This window comes from Polyodon spathula, chromosome 4, assembly GCF_017654505.1.
Source record: "Polyodon spathula isolate WHYD16114869_AA chromosome 4, ASM1765450v1, whole genome shotgun sequence".
NCBI lineage: Eukaryota > Metazoa > Chordata > Actinopteri > Acipenseriformes > Polyodontidae > Polyodon > Polyodon spathula.
In genome coordinates this window covers 87,241,676-87,252,100 of record NC_054537.1, presented here as the reverse complement: position 1 = coordinate 87,252,100, position 10,425 = coordinate 87,241,676, and positions in this window count along the sequence as shown.

The following is a 10,425-nucleotide window of genomic DNA, read 5'->3' as shown; positions in this document are numbered from 1 at the left end:
TCAACAATAAAATACTATGCGTAGATGTTTTAGTGATGTACTTATACATTATAACTTCATTATATTCGCGTTGTATATGCATGTACCTGCTCTACTGTGTATAGTCTTACAATGTAACCTAACTTACTGTATAGTTATGCTTTGTACATTTTTTTGCAACTTTCTTGTAAATTGCCCTGGATAAGGGTGTCTGCCAAGCAAATAAATAAAATGTGTCTTTAGGTGTGTAGAAGGGACACAGCAAAGGCAGATCTTATGGAAACTTAAGGCAAGAAGGAGAACTCAAAATAATTAAAATTGCAGTGATGGAAAATCATTTTTATTCATAGATGGTACCATACTTTTGTAGAGAAGAAAGCAACTGAAAAAGGAAAATGCAGAAGAGACACTAACTGGACTGTAAAAAAAATAAAAAACAGAACCAATCATAAATTGCTATTGTACATATTCACTGGATGGAACACTTCATAGTTGAACACTTTTTTCTTTTATTTTGTGACAAACAACCTATTCAATTTTATAATATTGCAGTGATTTCATTTCTCTTATTAATTCCACTGTTCTAATTTGGTGGATTGTCATCTTCAGCTACATTGTCACCCAAAGCCTCATCTAACTCCAAGCAGATATTGTGTAGGATAGGACATGCTGTAACAGCTGAGCTGTTGAGGTACAGATGATGCTTGTGCAATCCTTTCAATCTGCAGGACCTGCTCTTTAACAGCCTGAATTGGTGATGAGGTACTGCGACAGCGGGTATGCAGCGTCAGCAGTGATCTGCAGAACCCCAGGTAGAAGGGACTGAGGGTGTTCCAACAGTGCTCTGCCACCTCTGCCAAACAAAAAACACGAGCATCATGCCAGCTTCCAGGGTGACCAACAGAATGAAATGGGCAGTGTTGTTGCAAAAAGCAGTGAGGTTCACAGAGTAGAAGTGTTTTCTATTGAAATATGAATCCGGGTTTTCAACTCCTTGTGGTTTTTCAATGGCTATGTGGCATCCATCTACCACACATAGTGTTTTCAGGAAATCAGCTCTTCGAAAACCCTGTTCAATTTCATGGAGAGCAAGATCTGTGGACCAGGAGATGATCCATGAGAGGTGATTCGATGTCAACGAACACACCTCATGAAGATGTGTGCATATGAGTGACTTGATGGTGTTGAACCTATCTGCTACTCCTCTGTAGGACTCCTGGTTGGCCAATGTCCATAGGGAGGCAAGCACTGTATTGAAATGGCCATTTTCCACCTTTTGGGTCAGAGTAGTACGGTTGTAGTTCTCTTCTCAGCAGCTGTAATGGAATTAAACATAACAAAATGTGAAATTGTTGGCTTCTTACTATTTGGTTAAATATATAATCATAGTTACCTACACATGTATTGTAATTATAGTACATATTTACAATATGCTGCCTACCTCGACTTATCCAGTTGAAAGTGACTCTGGAAATCAGCCAAAGTGTACTGAGGCACCACTTCTGAGATATAGTGTGTAATTTTATCAGCATCTCTGGAATAATAATATTATATTGACACTTGAAGACCATGACATTTTGGAGTGATTTTGAGTTCATGAAAATGGTATTTACTATTTAGAATATCAGAAGCCCTGTGAATTCTTCTGTACAGAGAGGAAGTTAGGTCTTGTGTATAATTATTTTGTGTTGCTGGGTGTAGGTAGATCACTTTCAAATAGCTTATGTGTATTCATCATGAGCTTCAATATTTTGTCTGACTTCATACCTGATCTGCATCTTCCACTACATAAATATATGCTAAATCTTGAGGTGGGACTTTTCCTGCACATTGGTGGATTTGGTGCTATGCTTCAGAACATGAGGTCCTGGGTTCGGCTGTGAACTCCTCCTTTCTCCAAAAAGTCAAGTGAACCAAAGTTCACAGGATCGTTGCTATAATACAAGTTTATATGTGTCGCAAAAGAGATGCTGTTTTATATATAACATAAACTTTCTGTGTGATTATATTAACCTGGGTCTACAATATATTCTCTAAGCAGCATAACTTTTCAGATTAATTTATTTTCATATACAGGTGTGCTAAAAAAATATTGGACAAAGACTGTAGGGGTTTATCACAAGCCTTTGAATAAAAACCAGTAAGCACACAATGGTCAGTTCAGTTATTTCCATTTAAATTTAAGCTATAATGAATATGTTAAATATAATTGCCTCATTTAACTGTGCCAGTCATAGATTAAGCCTGGCCTCTGTTTTCTAAAAATTCCAGACACCCTGTTTACTTGCCAATACTAGTGTTTTAATTAATATGAAACTCCACTGTAAGCGCTTCTCCAAATTCACTGCATGATGTCATTTTTTTGGCTCTCAAACATTATCCTAATTAAAGTCACTACCTGTCTGATAAGAACTGATACTGTAGTCAACTTTTCTAATTTAAATGAAATGCTCACTTTGACTGCCAAGTTTTCATTAATTTCTATGATATAATGAAGAGAGTTAATTTGGCTCATTATAGAAAGGCCTTGGATTCAAAACTGCTGACGACAAATAAATCTAACTTTGACTGCCAAAATAACTCTTTAGTAAGTTTACTGTATTATATTCAAACCTAACAGTTAATCTGTTTTTTTTTTTAAATGTTAGCTAGCGTAGTTCAGGGGGGGCGTGCAGCAGGGGGCTTCCAATTTCCTGTCAATTAGTACCTATTTTCTATTTAAGCCCTGATCACTTGCACCTTCGCTGTCTAGCGTTTTGCTCCTCCTCCCCTCCTCCACCTTCTCATACATGCCTTCGCATCAGTTGTCTCTGGGGGGCAAGTGATCTCACTTCCCCGACCTCAGGGCAGGCTTCAGCCTCCCTTGACCTTCAGTGGTTCTCACCATGTGAGTCAGAGCGGACCCCTGGCCACACTCTGTTCTTTTGCAGCTCCTGCGCTTATCTTGCCTCACTCAAGGCTCTGTTCTATAATCTTTCTCAGTTCGGGACATGGCTACTCATGCTTGAGTCCCATACTATCCTCTATGCCTTGTTCTTATCTCAGGTCCCAGGCAGCGTGAAGTCTCGGCCAATTGGGGGTCTAACGAGCACCCCTTTACAGAAGTCTCAGACGCTGGGTACCTCTCCCTCTCTATCTCTTTTCGTGTCCCGGTCTTCCGGGACAGTCTTCCTCTGAGGGGCGGCTCCCTGAGTCATAACCTTCATATGTGTTTTCGTTTGCTGGGTCCATCGGCCCTGGGTCGTGTCGGCATCGCCGCCCTCAGTCAGTGACCCCTTTCTGTATCCTGTCTTCGGTTGCTGGGTCCTTTGCCCCTGGGCTCATGTCGGCATCGCTGCCCTCAGTCAGTGACCACCTTCTATCCTAGCTTCCATGTCCAGCTTCACTGGTCTGCTACTAGAGTGGGCCTCGCCTCCTCTTCTATCCTAGGTCTGGTCCTTTCTAGCCGGCACTCTGTCCTACTTACTGCTCCCTTCTGCTTCTTCTGCCCTATCCCTACTCCCCAGCTCACGCCCCGTGAATTTGTAGTAAAACCATTATATAAACTAAACATTTATATTCTTTGGTTTAATTGATATTATAATGTCTAAAATACTTTTTGTTTAGTTGGAAACAAACAGAAACTGAACTAATTCTTAAACTGATTACATTAAATGAACATTATCTCAAATGTGTTTCAACAGTTGTTCTCAACATTGTCAATGTCAAGCATTTGTTATAACGAACTCTCAATATGCTATTTCCAAAGTTTAACTTTAAATGTCATTAGAAGATGTATTTCTAATTCAGGTACTTTAGTATAGCGGTCTTTGTAATTTGATTTTACTCCATTGTTCTGGTATGAAGTCTTTCAGTGGAAGAGCCAGTTATTTTAATTTAAATTCAAGCCATTGTTAACAAATTAAAATGGGATTTACAGTGATTGAACTAAGTCTGACCTTTTTCTCTGTTTATACAAAATCCAGTTGAAGCAGGTTTTAATTGAACCAATTTTAGTGTTCATTAATATGAGACACTACTGTAAGCATTTTTAATACTCATTATTTTAAACCAATCTTTAACCTAAATCAGTAAAATCATCCTATGGTCTTTGTTCCCATTTCTTCTTTCCAAGCTCTAATTAATTTTGTGATATATAGAAATTTTTTATTTTAATATAAACCTTCTATTATCCAAAAGGTACTTTGTTTCGATAATATTAACAAGATCTCTCATTATAGAAAGGATCTTGGCTTTTAAATTTCTGACCATCAGAAAGAAAAAACAGCTTAATTGGGCCAAAACCAATGAGTCATGTCCAACACTGCTTTTACTACAAGCAGGTAAGAACAAGGTTACAAACTTAGTTATTTTACTTAAATCAGTTCACTGTATATTTAAAGTTAATATATTAGGTTTATTATTTAAATACTTTTGTTTTTTCTTACTATAATCAAACCTAGTTTGATATCTTCTAGCATATTAACTTTGTTCCATAGAGTTCAGAATGTTTTAAGGCTCTGAGTCTAATAAAAAAAAATGCTTTTGTCTGATAAGAGAGGTTTGGAACTTTAAGCAGGTCGGCCTGACTTTTTGATACCAGGAGCTCTCTTTTTCAGACCTTACACAGACTTATTCAAAAGGATACAAAATACAGGATCCTACAACATTACTATTAGCAATGCATTTCATTTTATAGCATCCAATTCCTATCTATTAACTCAGCTCGAAGTGGCTCTGCGAACACCACAACAGGCCTTACACAGATCTGCTAATAATATTTTCTACTGATTTTATGTTCTTTAAAACACATTACAGTCATTACAATATTTATTGCAGTTTCACAAATGTTCAGTTTGTATCCCAGAGATTGTCCTGCTTCCATTAGCGGTGACAGTCTTTTAAAAGAATAATACCTGCAAAAACTTAAATCTAGTTAGCTGGGCTCCCATCTCTACATTCTCATTCCCATCGTCAGTGGACAAACACATTTTAAGTGAATTGGGTCCATCAAAGAATTGCACATCCTTACAACCGAGGCCCTCCATGCAAAAGGATCAGAGAACAGCCAGTTTAGTGTGATGTAGATGTTACTGGCCATTACTGGGTATCTGGATATTGAAAGGTAATGTAAGAAATGCAAAAGAAATGTGATGGCTAAGGCAGTTGAGCCATGCATTGTTACACAAATTAAATGTATTTTGGCAACTAAGCCATCAGAGATTCCTGCCATGGATTTTACTCTGTTTGAGCCTTCTAGTAACAGGAAAGAAAATGTCAAAGTTAACTGATGCACTGGACTGGGAGTAGTTCTGTAAATATGGGATGCCAGTTCAACTACATTCTGATTAAGGAAGACATTTTGAGAGTAAATTGATCCAATATTTGTGTTGAACAACAATATCATCCTCAGGGAAATGGTCAATGTGAACGTTTGAATCAGATGTTGCATGATTTGCTAAGAACTCTCCCTCCTGAGGAGAAACATTGCTGGACAGTGTCTTCCTAAAATTTAGTGACTGAGCATCTGTCTGCTGGGGACTCCCCATATTTTTGTTTTATGTTTGAAAGGCAAGCTCACCTACCCCTGGGTGTACTGTTAGGTTCTAATGAGGAGAGGGGCATCAGGTCACCAGATTATTGGGTACAAGAGCATCAAGCAAGACTGCAAGAAGCATATAAAAGGACGGGCTATAATCGACTCTCAACACATGTTACTTTGCAGATTGGGCAGCTAGTGTATCTCCAAAATAAAAAGATTAAAGAATAGAGTAAGATTCAAGATATGTGGGACCACATGCCTTATAATTGGGGACCAGGGTAGCAGAATGTCCCAAATCAAAAATGCATCAACAGTGCACTTATTAAAAAAACACACACACACACACACGCACACAATTTAACTTGAGCTGACAAGAATGGAACTATCATGGCTATTGAACCCAACCAAATAATCACACATTTATAATTACCAAAGGTTATGGGCAAGGCTCAATATTTCTATTTCACTTTGAATCTGATACCAGAATTGATTAGGTTTGCAAAATCATTTTAAAACCTCTTAATTTATAGATTTTAAACATATTACAATTATACAATTAAACCAGCTGGTTAACATTGTGGTAATTATACATTTGAAATATTGTACATGCACTGCACATTATTGGTTGACCAGCTTTATAGAAAACAATATGTAACACATTTAATTAAAAACACACAACCACCATCCTGGTATTTTCGTAATCAAAAAAGTTTGGGTCTTACCAAAATGTTTAACCTTTGTATGATTAGCAAGCTAATCCCATATCATTTAATTTTGCAGACATCGTGACTTGGTGGTGGCATTTTAATTATTAATTATTCAAATACTCAGAACTTCCAATTTGCCTTATTCTGCAATTAAGTTCATGCTGTTTGTAAGCAGATGGCAAGCATTTTAAAAACACACACACACCCTTACACCTGTCCCTTTTTTCCCCAAAAATGACACGCCATAATGTGATCCTCAAAGCAAAGCCTTTTAACCCTTTGCAGTCCAGTCCGACATTGCAATTTTCCCTTTCCTGTCCAATGTTGGACCCTGTCTGACATCATCAAAAAGACGTAAATCACAGGTCTAGTCATTTCTTCTCCAGAAAAAGTAGAGAAAACCTTTCAATGGCCGAGTGAGACCGATAGGAGCCAAATGAAACCGAAAAAAGGGCATATCTCATAGCCCCATCCACTACAGCGATAACATGGTAGCTGCTTCTGCATCCAGCGCTCAAAGAATATCACAGACATTTACAGAGCTTGGAGATGTTATAGTAATAAAATAATGACTTGGGTCGCATTATTGAGAAGTCCCCCCCCCCCAAAGTTAATTATTCAACTATGTTGGACAAAAAAAAAATATCAGCCATGTGCAAAAATCTTCATCCATCACCAGCCCATGCCCCCGGAACAAAATCCTGGTGATCTACCACCAATGCATAAGTGTCTGAAAAAAAATGATATTGTGATTGGTGGAGATATATGGGTAGGCAGAACCAGGGGCTCTACGTACTGGTTCACCCTCTCACAGTCAGTGAGGAGTAGACTGCTGGTTGAGCAGGGCTGAAAAGTCCTTAACTAGGATGTGCAGATCTGTTTTGTCATTATGTTTTGTGGTGTGTAGTGCTGGCAAAATAAGTAATCTGCTTGCATTAAATGCTCCATATTGGGCTTTTCATGTAGCTGGGATAGTTTTTAGTTTAGGCTGATAAGCAATTGATAAGTTAATTAATTGCACATGTGTTTCAGCCTATATAAACCTGGCAGAAGACATTGGATGGGGGGGAGAAAGAGAATACACAGAACATGGTGGAAGCACAAAGACACTGTATTGAGTTGCAAACAATCTTGTCGGCTAAGTATAATCAATCTGTGATTTCTGCCTGGGAATATTGTTTTATTAAATTGCGCTGTTGTATTGAGCTAGGGCTTAAACAGCATACTTCAATCCATTCATTATAGCCTGCTTGATAGGCTTTATTTTTTGTGGCAGGGATTTGGATTCTGGCCAAACCCATTCATTGTGAGTCAATGTGCTCCGAGCCTCCTTCTCTGGTTTTGGTCACTTGTTTAATTCGCAGTTTATAATTGTTGTTTTTACTGTTACATTATTTTAATATTTTTTAATAAAGGTGTTTTTAGATATATTAAAATCATTGTGTTGTATATTTGTAACCCAGTTTTCCCTTTCTATCTGCAGTTTCACCTCCAGTGTTTGAGTTAATTTGTTTACAGCATTGATTTGACGATTTGTTTTGTATATTTTATTATTTACCTTTATGAGTGTTGTGGTTTTGCTGTTGCTTTATATTCTGTTTTATGCTCTTTGTGGTTTTTATATATTTAAATGTACCAAGGTTGGCTGTAGGTATTGTATTGACTTAGTGTTGTAACAATAAAACCAGACTGTACTGCATTACTCTGTGTGTTGCATTCATTGGGGGGTGAAAAATACAAGGGGACTGATCTGACTGCATAGATCAAAAGAACCTATTTATGGCTGTCTGTTCTTTTCCTGGTGTAAATTACCAGGTATTACAGGTGTACTCTCAGAAATCAATTCCCTATATTCTAATAAAAAAACTTAGCAATACAGTGAGCTATTACAATTTGAAATGTGTCACCTAGTACCCTTAACTTAAATACAAACTATGAGTTAAATCAAAAGACAAGGTAAACAGTAAGTTGCAGGCAACCGCTTTGTTAATGAAAATGTATCTACCCAACTCTATCCAGTGCTGAGCAGGTAACTTATTAAAAGTACACAGTACACCATTTTATTAATTAAACATCTGTTTTACTTCACATGAAGTATATAACAATAATTCTCTAGTTTATAAAATCAAAAAGTAACCTTTTAAATAACTCAGCCACTCCTGTTATTCTCCTGCCATCTTCCCAAACATATATCACATTAACCTGGAGGTCTGTACTAAAGTCAACTCATCCTGAAGTTTGTTCTGTGTGTGTTTTCTTTGCAGCTGGTGCTAAGATAGTACAGAGTTCGATCCACAGACACTTCGTTCAGAACTAAAGACTATGTTTGTTGCAATTGGCCACCTTAGTTTAGAGGTTTATTGAATGGCTAAATGTTCTGTAGAAGTGTACATTTAAATTTGACACTCCTGGTATAAATTGCTATATTAGGCATTCTGACAACCAGGACTTCTGCCACATGATTACAAACTAAATAACTGTACAATTGGTTGTAATTTGACCAAAACACTGTACCATATACTGTATATTACAATAATTGATAGTAGTATCTATCACAAATTAATGAAAGGTAATAGCTTGATCCAGCTAGCAAGAGATTTAATTGGGAACCAAGTAAAGGCATAATATAGTCAAGCTCCACAGATTAAATATGCAGCTCCCACATTCTTGTCAGACAAATTCCAGACCTGCTTTGTAGGACAGTGAGATGAGGAGAGAAGGCTTTTTAATCCCATGTCTTGTTTTACGGCATGTATTCATCAGTGTGCATTGTCTTCTGCATCATTTATTTTCAGACATTTGAAATAATAAATTATCTAATTTGATCTAATTTTAGGCAGCTAGGCGACACAAGACACGACAGCATATTGCTAATGAAAAAAGAAAGCTCAATAAAAGACATTTAGAGCAAGGCATTCTCACTGTAGATAATATTATGTTGGCTTTTCTGTACTAACGTGCAATAATCATACTACAAAGACACCAGGACCAACAACTCAGGGCAAATAGTTTATTAACAAGCATTAGCTCAAACAGGGGGGTTAGCGATCTCTGAAACATATAGGTAGAAAAGAAAATCAGGTTGATGCAGTTGTTATCAGAATGCAGTGTAAAGGATGTCGGAAGGGGCAGACACACCCACACCAAACCCCTTACAAGTGATATAGCAAATAAACCAAAGTAACCACAAACCCAAATCCTACACACATGCTCTTAATAATCAGACAAAGTAATAATCAACATAAGATACTGTGTGAATAACATAGAAATCAACACCGCTTCAAGCATGGATAATAAACCTCCACAACTGGTTAATGAGTAGTGTCTGTCCCTTACAGATCCACGTGCACAGGCTCAGCAACATGTCTTGATTCAGAACTAAAAGTGTTGTGAAAAGAGTCAATAACATACCCAAATTAAAAGTCTAGACGTTACCCAATAATACAATAGTTTAAAACACTTCCCTTGGGGTTATGACTCCATGCCAGTCCTTCTCATAGTAATACAGTGAGTGTGACTGTTTATACAGAGCAATCTCTTTGTCCAGCTTTCCTACACAGAGCTATGCCTGGTCACTGAAAGCAGGCTCTTTTTAAAGTGTGATCAACAATGCATAAAAGCGCTGAAAGCAGGTGTGTATTTTTTCACAGCCCTGATGGAAGGCTGTCAGGGAAGGTCCACTACACCACTTTAATACTTACAAGCAGGCAGGCTACACAGTCTAAACACAAGCTCTGTGTTCTAACATCTCCTGGACTAGCAGCACTGGAACCACCTGGTTCCATTTTCAATCACACAGGTCATTGTTTGGATATCTTCCTGTATATGTTACTCTTTACCCAAGTTTAGACTTTGGACCATAGAGGTGTCCTTGAACTATATGGATCATTGAGCTCTTGATTTAGTGATGAAGTGTATAATTTAAGGATACATGTTTTCAAAAGAATGCAAGGACAATTATTGTCTTTGGCAGAAAAAAAGGAGCATGTTTAACAAAAAGTACTGAAATATTTTTTTTTAATTTCTTTGCTGTTTTTTTGGTTTTGGTAGTTATCAGCGTGGCTTTTTAACCCAAAATGCTTTGACAGTTTGAAATAATTCATTTCATCTTTAAAATTTACCTGTGAACCTCAGTTGGGCATGACTCGCCATACTACTTGATCACTACAGAAACCATAATAGCACCTGCATGCTCCAACTAATGAGAAACCAATAGAA